Source organism: Coregonus clupeaformis, chromosome 7 (assembly GCF_020615455.1).
Source record: "Coregonus clupeaformis isolate EN_2021a chromosome 7, ASM2061545v1, whole genome shotgun sequence".
Taxonomy (NCBI): Eukaryota; Metazoa; Chordata; class Actinopteri; order Salmoniformes; family Salmonidae; genus Coregonus; species Coregonus clupeaformis.
Window position 1 is genome coordinate 46648438 of NC_059198.1, and position 15140 is coordinate 46663577.

A 15140-nucleotide genomic window follows, 5' to 3' on the forward strand; every position below is an offset into this window, starting at 1 on the left:
CCAAGCAACCGATGACCTAATTGAATGTGCTCAATAAAGAAACAAACATTCACATTAGACTATTGTGAGCAGGAGAAAAACTCATTGCTCATACAATGTGTTCAATGAGGTGTGTTATGCACTCTCCTCATTTAATATTTCCATAAGGTAGCATACGAGTTTACCTAACAAATCCCTATAATAAGGGGTAATGTATTCCGCACCACTGGCATAAAGGTACGCCTGAAACAAACATCACAGGAGCATGAGTTTCGACGTGACAGTGGACACATACATACATAATTAACCAATCTAAAAAATTCATATTTAATCTCAAAGCATTTCATCTCCAAACATCAAAACCCCCTCACTGTACTGTCATAATGAGCATGGTACTGGAGCCTAAATTATTTGTATTTGTGGTAGGAGAGAATTGGCATGGGAATCTTTGCAAGATCATCCTCTACCTGCATAAAGCTGCAAAAAAATTGCTATGAAAAGTAACCCCTTGTTTTGGTTCAAATTAAATTATATGAATGCTGATTGCATATATACTGCATTCAGCGTAAGTAGCGGGGCTGCCGTTGGGCTGAGAAACACTCCAGATTGGAGAGAGAAAGAGTATTTGTGAGATAAGAGTAGAGATAGGTACACTGCAAGATGGTGCCCTATCAGTCTACTAGGCATGCACAGTGAGGGAAAAAAGTATTTGATCCCCTGCTAATTTTGTACGTTTGCCCACTGACAAAGACATGATCAGTCTATAATTTTAATGGTAGGTTTATTTGAAAAGTGAGAGACAGAATAACAACAAAAAAATCCAGAAAAACGCATGTCAAAAATGTTATAAATTGATTTGCATTTTAATGAGGGAAATAAGTATTTGACCCCTCTGCAAAACATGACTTAGTACTTGGTGGCAAAACCCTTGTTGGCAATCACAGAGGTCAGACGTTTCTTGTAGTTGGCCACCAGGTTTGCACACATCTCAGGAGGGATTTTGTTCCACTCCTCTTTGCAGATATTCTCCAAGTCATTAAGGTTTCGAGGCTGACGTTTGGCAACTCGAACCTTCAGCTCCCTCCACAGATTTTCTATGGGATTAGGTCTGGAGACTGGCTAGGCCACTCCAGGACCTTAATGTGCTTATTCTTGAGCCACTCCTTTGTTGCCTTGGCCGTGTGTTTTGGGTCATTGTCATGCTGAAATACCCATCCACGACCCATTTTCAATGCCCTGGCTGAGGGAAGGAGGTTCTCAACCAGGATTTGATGGTACATGGCCCCGTCCATCGTTCCTTTGATGCGGTGAAGTCCCCTTAGCAGAAAAACACCCCCAAAGCATAATGTTTCCACCTCCATGTTTGACGGTGGGGATGGTGTTCTTGGGGTCATAGGCAGCATTCCTCCTCCTCCAAACATGGCGAGTTGAGTTGATGCCAAAGAGCTCGATTTTGGTCTCATCTGACCACAACACTTTCACCCAGTTTTCCTCTGAATCATTCAGATGTTCATTAGCAAACTTCAGACGGCCCTGTATATGTGCTTTCTTGAGCAGAGGGACCTTGCGGGTGCTGCAGGATTTCAGTCCTTCATGGCGTAGTGTGTTACCAATATTTTTCTTGGTGACTATGGTCCCAGCTGCCTTGAGATCATTGACAAGATCCTCCCGTGTAGTTCTGGGCTGATTCCTCACCGTTCTCATGATCATTGCAACTCCACGAGGTGAGATCTTGCATGGAGCCCCAGGCCGAGGGAGATTGACAGTTATTTTGTGTTTCTTCCATTTGCGAATAATCGCACCAACTGTTGTCACCTTCTCACCAAGCTGCTTGGTGATGGTCTTGTAGCCCATTCCAGCCTTGTGTAGGTCTACAATCTTGTCCCTGACATCCTTGGAAAGCTCTTTGGTCTTGGCCATGGTGGAGAGTTTGGAATCTGATTGATTAATTGCTTCTGTGGACAGGTGTCTTTTATACAGGTAACAAACTGAGATTAGGAGCACTCCCTTTAAGAGTGTGCTCCTAATCTCAGCTCGTTACCTGTATAAAAGATACCTGGGAGCCAGAAATCTTTCTGATTGAGAGGGGGTCAAATACTTATTTCCCTAATTAAAATGCAAATCAATTTGTAAAATTTTTTACATGCATTTTTCTGGATTTTTTTGTTGTTACTCTGTCTCTCACTGTTGAAATAAACCTACTATTAAAAGTATAGACTGATCATTTCTTTGTCAGTAGGCAAACATACAAAATCAGCAGGGGATCAAATACTTTTTTCCCTCACTGTATGTAACTCATAATGGGTAAGGATTACCTGACTAAATGGGCAAACCACCTGTCTCTGTCTCTCATTCCTACTTCACCCTATCCCTCCATCCACGGAAGCCACTTTGTGATTTCCAGCTAAACACCTGAAAGGGCTTCTGTGAGCCGATCAATATTGTCATTACTGCCACAACACAGCCCATTCTTAATTCTATTTAGTGATGAAGCAAAGATTCAGGTATTGATCAAAAAAGTTGTGAAGTGCCACCTACTTTCCCCATTTTTCAAGTCTATTGTGGATAGGCACAGGAACTGTATGCCAGGCCCTGCTCAAAATAGGGGACTGGTAATATATAGTAACATAGAATTTCATATTTAAACACATTATTCATTTCATAGGATCTCTGTGAGTAGTAATCTATTCAATGTCAATAATCTGTCTGAAGGAAAAATGAATGCTGCCTCAGTAAGTTATTAGAAGCTAGTCACCTATGTTTTTCACTTGCTGCTTTGAGAGATGTGAAATATTGATAAGCTGCCTCTTGATCGCTATCAGCATGAAAGATAACAACCACATCATTAATTATATACTACCTGTTACTGTATTGCACCAACACTAAAAACATCCTATAGGAAGCAAGCCATGCTTCAGCCTGTAATATGTGTATTCAATAATAACATCTGTACACCTTATTTTGTATGTGAGACTGAGAGAGAATGAGTGTGTGTGTGTGTGCCTCTGTGCGTGCGTGCATGTGCCTGCGTGCATGCATGCGTGTGAAGGGGATTCCTCAGCAGCAGGGCAGCCCCAGCATGTCTCTCTCTCTCAGACTGTGAAATGCCTCTCTATCTCTCTCTGCCTCACTACACAGCCGCAGCAGTGAGCAACACCACCTGCCAGGGACCATTCACTAAAGCCTGTGACAGTGGTTAACTGAACAGGACATGTGTAGCCTGAAGTGACTCTGATCGCAGCAAAACTAACAACATTACGCCTGAATACATCCAGGAAGTCAGCAGCATACTGTTCTACACCCTCAGGGAGTTGCCAGGGACTCAGAAGCTGTGAACGAGTGTGTGTGTGTGTGTTTGTGTGTGTGTGCTGTTGGTGTTTGTGTGTGTGTGTCTGTCTGTGTGTGTGTGTGTGTGTGTGTGTGTTTGTGTGTTTGTGGAACTGAATACACATACATGTTGCTGAAGTAACATGGTGTGCGTCTATCATGGAAACTGTCATCAGAATAGCCTACTACTACTACTACTAGTACCACTACTATTTTGTTTGTTTTTACTCCTGAACTTCCTCTATCCTCAACCTCTCCGATTATTTTCATGATGTCCATCCGGTTTGCCATATCTCTCCAACTGTGCTCCTTCACAAAAGCTCTCAACCTATAACCTACAGTATATACTTATTATGGACACAGCATGCTCTACATTAGTTATCTTGCTGTTATTAGTTGTTGTTAGTTGGTATTAGTTCCATCCTTCAGCTCCATTCAACACCACCCATCTGTCTCTTAACACCATCCATATTGGATTTCTATTTGCCATATATTTTTCAACTGTACTGTGATGTTTCACAAAAGTTCTGAACCCTTCTTTTCTCATTGTTTCTACAGATTGTAAATTAAAATAAACATTTTTGCTATTATTATATTATTGATCGATTGACTATGACTTTTCAGATCACCCAGTAGTGCTATCTGCAGGGTTAGCTCCAGGTAAATATTGCAATCCTTCAGCCATTCCTGGACCTGTGACCAAAAACAAGCAACAAATGGACAGTACCAAAACAAATGATCTAATGATTCTGTCTCTTCACAGGAAGATTGTATCCCCCATATAAATAACATTATATTGGTAGCAAGAATTTTGTATAATATTTTAAATTGAAAAATCCTTCCGGCGTCGTTTTGCGTATCAGTTCATAAACACTATGCCATGGAATCGGTACGTCAAAAATCTCTTCACAACTATTTTGCAATCTATATGGGACGGCTAGTACTACTACTACTACTACTATTACTACTACCACTACCACTACTACCACTACCCAGTGGTGGAAAAAGTACCCAATTGTCATACTTGAGTAAAAGTAAAGATACCTTAATAGAAAATGACTCAAGTAAAAGTGAAAGTCACCCAGTAAAATACTACTTGAATAAAAGTCTAAAAGTATTTGATTTTAAATATACTTAAGTATCAAAAGTAAATTTAATTTCAAAAACATACTTAGGTATCAAAAGTAAAAGAATAAATAATTTACAATTCCTTATATTAGGCAAACCAGACGGCACAATTTTCTTGTTTTTTAAATTTACGGATAGCACAGACATAATTTACAAATGAAGCATTTGTGTTTAGTGAGTCCGCCAAATCAGAGGCAGTAGGGATGAGCAGGGATGTTCTCTTGATAAGTGCGTGAATTGGACAATTGTCCTGTCCTGCTTAGCTCTCAAAATGTAACTAGCACTTTTGGTTGTCAGAGAAAATGTATGCCGTAAAAATTATTTTCATTAGGAATGTAGTGAAGTAAATGTAAAAGTTGTCAAAAAATCTAAATAGTAAAGTAAAATACAAATACCCCAAAAAACGACTTAAGTAGTACTTTAAAGTATTTTTACTTAAGTACTTTCACCACTGCCACTACTACTACTACTACTACTACTACTACTGCCACTACTACTACTACTACTACTACTACTACTACTACTACTAGTAGTAATACTACAACTACTATACTTTAGTAACACAACAGAAAAATAAGGCTTCTCATAATTTGATAAAACCTACTGTAGTGTTTCTTCTTATGAAAAAGAATGACGCCCAAACTGTTTAAGGTCCAACTACAGTCATTTATGCATGTTTCTGCAGTATTTACCAAGATGTTCTAATAAACCTAAACCTAGGCCTATGCCTATGTGAAATCCACATATATTGTAACATAGGCTGGCATAGGCTATTATATTGTGTGCACAGTATAGAACATTGTAGAGGTGTCCATCCTGGTAAGTTCAAATACTGACTGAAGATAGAAAAACTGTCTGAAATATGTATTCATTCTCATCATACCTCTCACTGTCCCCTTCTACTGTACGTGCAAGCGTCAGACAAAGGACAACCCCTTTCCTCTTGACAACATTGGAGGTTTACATTTCAACGGCGCTCATTGGCTACATTCTACGAGCCATACCATTTCACTCGAAAAGAGGGTTTCGGGAAACTCTGCGATTGCAACACATTCCATTCTTTACAAAATGCATGAAAAATATCGTAATCAAAGCATTCTATATGTACAGTTTCTAATCTTCTCACTATTAACAACAGACATTTGACTAAGATTTGGATTGAATGACCGGCTACTTACTACTCTCTCACCCGCCGTCCCTGGCTCGAGGTACAGCTCAAAATGTCTGTAGAGAAACAGTTAGTAGGAAGATCTGCCGTTCTGCAAGAATTGAATATGTCGCAATTTACAAATTAACGAAGAAGCCTCCAAAACAACTGGGGATACAGGTGAGATGTCTTAAAGTACCTCGACAATTTCGTCAAAGCCTAACCCAATGGGCTTGCTGTATTGTATTCCGGTGGTAATTTCAGCCAATAGGAATGTAACGATAGAGAGCGATAGCAGGCGTAGGCCTTTCCATAACATTATATATCAGGAAATCATAAATAACCAGTGTACTATCAGTTTATTCAGGTGTGCGAAATATCTGCTTTCCACTCCTTTGCAAACATGACAGCCGTGCATTTACAGTCATATATCAGCCCACGTCATATAGGTCAGTCGTCCATGGCACTTTCAGGATCAGCCAAGATAAGAAAACAGATTAGCTTTATGCCATTCGTAGTTGCAATTGGAAAAGCTATATGATACCAATCATGTAACTGTGTCGTTCTATGCACTGCATACTACATCTACCTGTGCATATGCCCTAGCCCTATAAATGAAGCAGCGCTTCATTTATAGGGCTACAGGTGCCATAGATATTTAGCACTGATGGTGGCCTTGCCTATATAGACAAATCCCCCGTGCAGTAGTTTAATAGGCCCGATTGAATTATTTGTAGTAAAAGAAAACACAGTAGAAACGTTCACTACTTGTGTCATAAGTTGTTTTGTAAAAGAAGAAGAGAAAATTGTAAGACCACCTGTAGCAGGGCTTTTAGCTTGGGGATGAGGTTACTTCTCTGTACTTTGAAGGTACTGCCATTTGTTAGCTCAATGTTTACTTATTATGATGCATGTTTTTAACATGTTATTGTTAAACATGCCCCCCTTAAAACATTGCATGTCTAATTTCATGATGACAGATGAAAGAACCGCATGCAGTCAGATGAATGGCAGTAGGCCTAAATGTCTGGTGCAACACTGAATATGCACAGTCAGTGTTTCTGAGGACACACCAAGGGAGGGAGGGCTATGGTGTGATTCACTGAGGTAGATTTATGATGGCAGGGTGGAAAGGGGGGAACTTTCCACTAAAGGGAAAGCCATCTAAAATCTTAGCCCAAGACAGAATGATGAAGATGTCTCCTTCCAAGTCTGTGTTGTGTTCCAGGGTGATTTCCTAACCAAATCTATGGCGTTTCTTTTGCTTTCCCTGATGCAGCATGTGGACAAATAGACCTACTGCTACCTCTATCAAATGGACCACAGTCTGTATGTTTCATAGCTACGAATAGCTTGCCTGACAACTCAAACTGAATTCTTCTGCTGTTCCATCGTTCGCTAGATGGCATACTTCAGTCTGAGACTGCCATAATTGAAGTCGTTTGTGGTGACATCAAAATGAGGGGTGTTGTACAAAACAAAGCAATTGGATAATCTCTAACCAATCAGAATATCAAAGCCAATGACACATTTTTTTAAACGCTGCTTTACCCAAGTGTGTTCTGGCTCTAGCCCAACCCATCGGTTTCTGGGACCAATCAGACGGTCTAGAATGGATTTCCATTCTAGAAATCGTCGGGATGGTACTCCGATCCAGACTCATTGCGGAGAAGAAACTAACGTCTGTGGGCGTGGCATAGCGTTTGGCCTGAGCAAGGAGTTTGGGTAGCCAGGCAAACGAATAGCATGCATGTGTTGCTAATGATAAAGTATTCTTAATTATGCCTAATACATTTATTTCCTGTAACAATGGAAATAAATTCCCTCTATTTTAGTAAGAAAGTCAGATACAGTACAGTGTTATCCAGTGGAAATGTGGAACTCTGATCTAGTGTTAACACACTGTTTCCAAGATGTGGGGCGTTTACTTTGGCATGTTAGGCGCTACAGTGTGGTTTCACATGTGAGAGAGAGGGGTGATGAAAGGGGGAGAGAGGGGAAATGGGAAGAGGGGGCGAGGGAGGGGAGAGAGAGTTAAGGAGGAGCGGAGAAAGGGGTGAAGGAAACTCTGCTGTTTATTTAACATTCCCTGTCAATCATAACCAAGTCAATATCGCTCGTATGATGTAAGAGAGAAATTGCTTTACTGAAACTGAACTAGTGATCAACTCTACCGTTCGAATATCAACTATATCACGTCCCAAATCTCAAGAAAGAAAGGAGAGGATAAATTACTTACCTGGGGTGGATTCATTCCACCGATTCTGTTGCAAAATGTTTCTTAAACGGAAGCAAACGGAACGAAACAGAGAGGGACCTCCCTGGATTTGTCTAATAGAAACTCTAATTTTGCAACTCTTTGGACTAATGAGTACACCCCTGAACTAGAGCTCAACTCTACTCATCTCAAATGCAGTCAGTCCATTTAAAATGAAAGAACAAGAAAGTATGTTAGACGTGTGCCAAGTCCTTATGATAGAGGACAGGAGGTTAGTTCTGGAGAATAGTTAGATTGTACAGGAAGAGTATCATTTCATGGTATGAACTGAGAGCTGCTATGCAAGGTGAGACAACATGCCAAGGTATACACATACACAGTACATTCTGTATTTTGTGTGTAATGCATTCTCAATGTAATGGTCATTGAGGCTGTAATCTTGCTGTCAAAATGGTTATGCCCTGGTATGATTCTTAGCAAAGTTTACACAATGGAAAATTCAGTATTACCATTTTGCTAAAATGTTATAGCCTATGTAATGAATCGCTAGGTGTGGCTGGTAGGATGCAATGATGAGGAACAATGACAGAGGTTCAACACACAGAGGCACAGCTTAAACCAGGCAAGGCTGGCATATTTATTCAAATAAAAGGGTTCACAAAAAGGGTGATAAAAAACTGTCAATAAAAACACTCCAACACACAGGGGATAAACTTAATTTAGTCTGGAACTTAATTTAGAAGACTAAATGTTGGGCTGCTATCCAGTTTACCATCCGATTGTCCTTTCCTGCAGCCTAGCTTGCTGCAGCCTAGCTCGCTGCAGCCTAATCTGCTGGTTGTGGGGTGTGGATGCAGCTCCAAACAGTGGCATTCACTGGCCACACCACCGGGGGCACCACACCTACCTCTGAATTTTTCTACAGAAGGAGTTATTGAATGTAAAAGCTTTATTTCTCTCCCTTTTAGCAGCTTGAATTATGAAAACATCTGTAAAAGAAGTTGACCAACCTGACCTCATTGCAGCCTATAGATTATCCTGAAAGGTGTTTAATGAAAAATGAAGCGATTCTACCTTAATCAGAGGGCCTTAATATCTATTCAGGCCTGCAGAAGAGCACCTTGTAAGAAGAAGAGGAACAGTGCAGACCTGCTACAAGGAAAGTGCATATAAGTCTGAATAATGAATAAGGTCCATATTTTGGATGGGAGTGTATGTGGTACAGGTACAGTAATAGGCTAGTAAATGTTAATTTCAGTGGTTGGGGGGGGGGGTCAATGCAAATACTCCAGGTAGCCATTTGGTTAGCTGTTCAGGAGTCTTATGGCTTGGGGGTAGAAGCTGTTAAGAAGCCTTTTGGACCTAGACTTGGCACTCCGGTACAGCTTGCCGTAGCAGAGAGAACAGTCTATGACTAGGGTGGCTGGAGTCTTTGGCAATTTTTAGGACCTTCCTCTGACACCGCCTGGTATAGAGGTCCTGGATGGCAGGAAGCTTGGCCCCAGTGATGTACTGGGCCGTACGCACTACCCTCTGTAGTGCCTTGCGGTCGGAGGCCGAGCAGTTGCAATACCAGGTGGTGATGCAACCAGTCAGGATGTTCTTGATGGTGCAGCTGTATAACTGTATGAGGATCTGAGGACCCATGCCAAATATTTTCAGTCTCCTGAGGGGGAATAGGCGTTGTCGTGCCCTCTTCACGACTGGCTTGGTGTGTTTGGACCATGATAGTTCATTGGTGATGTGGACACCAAGGAACTTGATGCTCTCAACCTGCTCCACTACAGCCCCGTCGATGAGAATGGGGGCGTGCTCAGCCCTCCTTTTCCTGTAGTCCACGATCATTTCCTTTGTCTTGATCACGTTGAGCGAGAGGTTGTTATCCTGGCACCACACTGCCAGGTCTCTGACCTCCTCCCTATAGGCTGTCTCATCGTTGTCTGTGATCAGGCCTACCACTGTTGTGTCGTCGGCAAACTTGATGGTGTTGGAGTAATGCTTGGTCAGTTGATAGTGTTTGAAGTGGACGTGGTTTCACTTTGTGACAAGATTAGCATTTTTTATAGAGTAGGCTAATATGTGAGGCATTATGCTTTGCAAGCCATTCAGTTGTTCAACGTTATTTCTGTTGTTCATTGTTCAGTAATAGGTTGAACATATTTCAATGTACACTGAACAAAAATATAAACGCAACATGTGAAGTGAGCTGAAATAAAAGATCCCTGAAAGTTTCCATATGCACAAAAAGCTTATATTTGTGCACAAATTTGTTTACATCCCTGTTAGTGAGCATTTCTCTTTTGCCAAGATAATCCATCCACCTGACAGGTGTGGCATATCAAGAAGCTGATTGAACAGCATGATCATTACACAGGTGCACCTTTTGCTGGGGACAATAAAACGGCACTCTAAAATGTGCAGTTTTGTCACACAATACAATGCCACAGATGTCTCAAGTTGGAGTGTGCAATTGTCATGCTGACTGCAGGAATGTCCACCGGAGCTTTTGCCAGAGAATTGAACGTTATGGTATTGGCAAGCATAAGCTACGAACAACGAACACAATTGCCTTTTAATCAATGGCAATTTGAATGCACAAAAATACCGTGACGAGATCCTAAGGCCCATTCTGAGGCCTTTTTTTTTTTTAAAGGTATCTGTGATTTTTTAAAAGCATATCTGTATTACCATTTGTAATGAATACTCAGGGAGAAAAAGGTGTAGATTCACGCGCAGAGCGCGGCAGGTGTTTATTTTGCCTTCGCAAAAGGCAGGAATCATGGTCACAGGCAGGCAATGGTCATACACAGGTAGACAAACAGGCAGGAGAATCAAAAACTAGGACTGAAGGCTATAACTGGTTCTCACAAACGAGCTAGGAAAAGTCTTAGGTATTGTTCGTTTTGACTCTACTAACAAGGCACAAACAGAATGAGACCAGGTGAGTAACTAACACAGGTGAAATCAATGATCAAAAATGAAAGACAGGGCTACGTTCAAGAACACAAGGTTGACTAAGAAAATAAATACAGAACCTTACAGTATTCCCCCCCAAGGGAGGCTCCTGACGACCCAATGGCACCGGAGGGTGGAGCGGGTGGGCGGGGGAGCAGAGGCGACAAGGTTGTGGACTGACCCGACTTTCTGCGTCGAGGCTGATGTCCAGTGGGTCTGTTCGGGGGTCGACCCCGAGGTCGGGGAGCGGGACGATCCGGACGGTTACGGTGGAATGCCTGAATTATCTCTGGGTCGAGAATGTCCGGGTCGGGAACCTGGGAAAGGTCTTCAGGCCCATAACCTTCCCAGTCTGTCGGCAAAGCATTTCTGGGTATTAGAGGCTTCCTGCAGATGCCGGTGAGCGGTCTCCAATACCCGCTCACTATGCCGAAACCAGTCGTCGACAGCTGGGACAGTAGCAGGCTCCGCCTCCCAGGGAAACATGGGGGGTTGGTAACCAAGTACACACTGAAAAGGAATAAGGTGACGGGATGAATGCATGAGTGAGTTCTGAGCGTATTCGGCCCAGGCCATATACCGACTCCAGTCATGTGGAGAGGCAGAACGTTGGCGGAGGTACTTCCCTATTTCTTGGTTCAGGCGTTCCGTCTGCCCTTTGGTCTGGGGATGGTACCCCGGAGTAGAGGCTGAGAGCGACCCCCAGTCGGTCACAGAAGGCTCGCCACACCCGGGAGACAAACTGGGGTCCGCGGTCAGAGACTATGTCCTCCGGAATCCCATACAGACGGAACACCTGCTGGAACATACACTTAGCCAATTCCATGGCGTTAGGTAAATGAGGAAGAGGAACCAGACGACACATCTTTGAAAAATGTTCTACTATGACAAGGATGGTGGAGTTACCAGAGGATTCAGGAAGGTCTGTGATGAAGTCAACAGCTATGTGGGACCAGGGTCTGTGAGGGATTGGCAAAGGTAGAAGCTTGCTGGAAGGGAGATGACGAGGGCTTTTGGTTTGGGCGCACACTGGACAGGAGAGCACGTAATCCCATACGTCGGATGCCAGTGAGGACCACCAGAACTTATGGGCTAGAAGTTTGGTGGTTCGTGTAATGCCCGGATGTCCTGACCCCAAGGACGTGTGACACCATTGCATCAGTTGGGGTCTAACAGCTGCTGGTACGTAACTCTTCCCAGCTGGTGTCTCAGGAGGAGCCGGGTCTGAGGTTAGGGCTTCTTGTATAGCAGAGTGAACCTCCCACTGTACCGGTCCCATAATGCAAGAGGAAGGAAGAATGGGTGTAGGGTCTGAGTTACTGGTCGGAAGGTCAAACTGGCGGGAGAGAGCATCAGCTTTTACATTTTTCTTTCCAGGGATACAAGTAACATGAAACTGGAAGCATCTGAAGAAGAGAGCCCAGCGGGCTTGTCTGGAGTTTAACCTCTTGGCCCCTCTGATATATTCCAGATTACGATGATCTGTTAGGACGAGAAAGGGGTGTTGTGCGCCCTCCAACCAGTGGCGCCACTCCTCGAGGGCCAGCTTGATGGCGAGGAGTTCTCTGTTCCCCATATTGTAATTCCTCTCAGCGGTGTATAACTTCCTGGAGAAGAAGGCACAGGGATGTGATTTTGGAGGTGTTCCCACCCGCTGAGAGAGTATGGCTCCTACTCCTACTTCACCACCTCCAGGGTGAAAGGAAGGGTTGGAGCAGGTTGGCGAAGGACAGGAGCTGAGGTGAAGAGGCATTTCAAGTTGTTGAAAGCAGTCAGGGTGGTATCAGTCCATTGAAGGGTCCGGGTTTTTTGGCTGGTAAGGGCAGTGAGGGGAGCGGCAGTAGAACTTAATTTCCGAATGAACCGGTGATAGAAGTTGGAGAACCCAATGAAACATTGGAGTTCCTTAATGGTGGTGGGTTTGGGCCAGTTACTGACGGCATTTACTTTCTTCTCATCCATGCTGACCCCTCCAGGTGTCAGTACAAAACCGAGGAAGTTTACAGAGGTTACATGGAAGGTCCTCTTTTCAGTCTTCACATAAAGTTATGGTCAATGAGCTGTTGAATAACCTTTTGTACATGCTGTATGTGTTCCTTCAGGGAGTGGGAGTAAATCAGGATGTCATCAATGTAGACGATGAGAAAGCGGTTGATCATATCCTGGAAAACCTAGTTCATAAATGATTGGAAGATGGCGGGGGTGTTAGTAAGGTCATAGGGCATGACCAGGTATTCGTAGTGCCCTCGTGCGTTGATAAAGGCAGTCTTCCATTCGTCGCCTTCACGTATACGGACAAGGTTATATGCACTTCGCAGGTCAAGTTTTGTATAGATGTTGGCGCGGCCCACTTGTTCAAGGGTCGCTGGGATCAGAGGAAGAGGGAAACGGTTCTTGACCGTGACGTCATTCAGGGATCCGTAATCAATACATGGATGGAGACCACCGTCCTTTTTTCCAACGAAGAAGAAGCTGGATGCAGCTGGGGAAGAAGAAGGACGAATGAAACCGTTTGAGTGCTTCATCAATGTTGTTCTCCTTGCCTAATTTTCCGGGATAGATAGGGGGTAAACACGACCCTTCGGTGGGGACACTCCAGGGAGTAAGTCAATAGCACAGTCCACTGGGCGATGTGGTGGCAGAGTGGAGGCCTTGATTTTGCTGAAGACATTGCTGTACTGGGCGTATTCAGATGGTATAGTGGGTGGCACTGCAGAGGCAGAGTCCTCAATGGTGGTGGCTCTGCAGGGTAGGCTGAGACAACTGGTGAAGCAGGTAGAAGACCAGGACAGTAGTTCACCTTGTCGCCACGAGATGGCAGGGTCGTGACAACAAAGCCAGGGCAGTCCGAGGATGAGTGGCTGTTTGGGGGATGAGAGTTCCATGAGTTGAATGGTTTCGGTGTGGAAGACTCCAATCTGGAGTTTGACGCTCTGTGTCAGGTGCGTAATGAAGCCCGTGCCCAATGGCTGCCCGTCCAGGGCGTTAATCCTTAAGGGAGGGGTGACAGGTGTTATATCAATGTCATGCTCTTGTACTAGCTGGTGATTGATAAAATTACCTGCTGCTCCCGAATCTATCAAGCCCTCTACGTACTTCGTAACCCCCTTCACGGTTATCAATACTGGGATGGAGAATTGCTTCTGGGAGATATTTAGAAATAAGGAGACGCCTACCTGCCTGGCAGCGGAGGTACTCTTCTCATCTCTCCGTGGGGGGCGAACAGGGCAATGGCTGAGTAGATGATCTTTCCCTCCACATTATAGGCAGAGCCCTTCTTGGATCCGCCTTTGACGTTCGATACACGGGAGAGGAGCATGACCCAACTGCATGGGCTCTGGAAGACTCGGACGGGATGACGGAATAATGGAAAGAGAAGGTTTCAGGTTCCTGGGTGGCAGAGTTCTTCGACGGTTGGCGATGAGGTGGTCGATGGAGATAGACATACGAATGTATTGATTTAAATCCTGAAGGTCACCTCTACAGGCCAGCTCCGCCTGAAGTTCCCTGTTGAGCCCTCTTCGGTAGACGGTAAGTAAAGCAGCCTCACTCCATCCACTCCCTGCAGTCATGGTGCGAAACTCGAGGGCATACTCGGCAGCTGAATTGCATCCTTGTTGAAGTTCTATGAGGAGGTCTCCTATAGGACGACCGGAAGGAGAGTGATCGAATACCTCTTTGAAGAGGGTGTGGAAATGGGTCTCGGATCCGAGTTCTGTGCTGTTGGCAGTCCATATGGCGGTGGCCCAATCCAGGGCTTTGCCTGTGAGTAGAGACACATAAAAATCCACCCTGCTCTTGTCGGTGGCGAAGTTAGTGGGGTTGTGCTCAATGTATTTGCTGCATTGCATCAGAAATCCCTGATATTTCCCAGGTGAACCGTCATACTTTCCAGGCATGGATATGAATGAAGGAGGGCTATGGGTTACGATACCTGGCATCGGAGGAGTAGGGATAGGCTGGCGGAGAAGATGGAAGATTTACTCCATACACTCCTCTTGCTGGGTTAGGCGCCGCTGTAGCTCCGCTGAATACATTCCGTTTTTTGGTGAGGTATTCTGTAATGAATACTCAGGGAGAAAAAGGTGTAGATTCACGCGCAGAGCGCGGCAGGTGTTTATTTCGCCTTCGCAAAAGGAAGGAATCGTGGTCACAGGTAGGCAGACAGGCAGGAGAATCAAAAACTAGGACTGAAGGCTATAACTGGTTCTCACAAACGCGCTAGGAAAAGGCTTAGTAGAGTCAAAACGAAGAATACCTCACAAGGCACAAACAGAATGAACTGAACTAAATAAGGAGCTAATGAGATCAGGTGAGTAACTAACACAGGTGAAATCAATGAACAAAAATGAAAGACAGGGCTACGTTCAAGAACACAAAGAAACA

At 44.0% G+C, this 15140-nt stretch overlaps 1 protein-coding gene across 1 annotated transcript in view; it reads left to right on the top strand.

Moving 5' to 3' along the window:
• Positions 1 to 5654: 5654 nt before the first annotated feature.
• LOC121569809 (zinc finger protein 438-like) overlaps positions 5655 to 15140 on the top strand; it is an 80142-nt gene continuing 70656 nt past the window's right edge. Inside the window, exon 1 of the mRNA XM_041881020.2 lies at positions 5655 to 5761. The gene's annotated coding sequence lies outside the window, so the exon portion shown is untranslated. The remainder of the gene's footprint in view (positions 5762 to 15140) is intronic.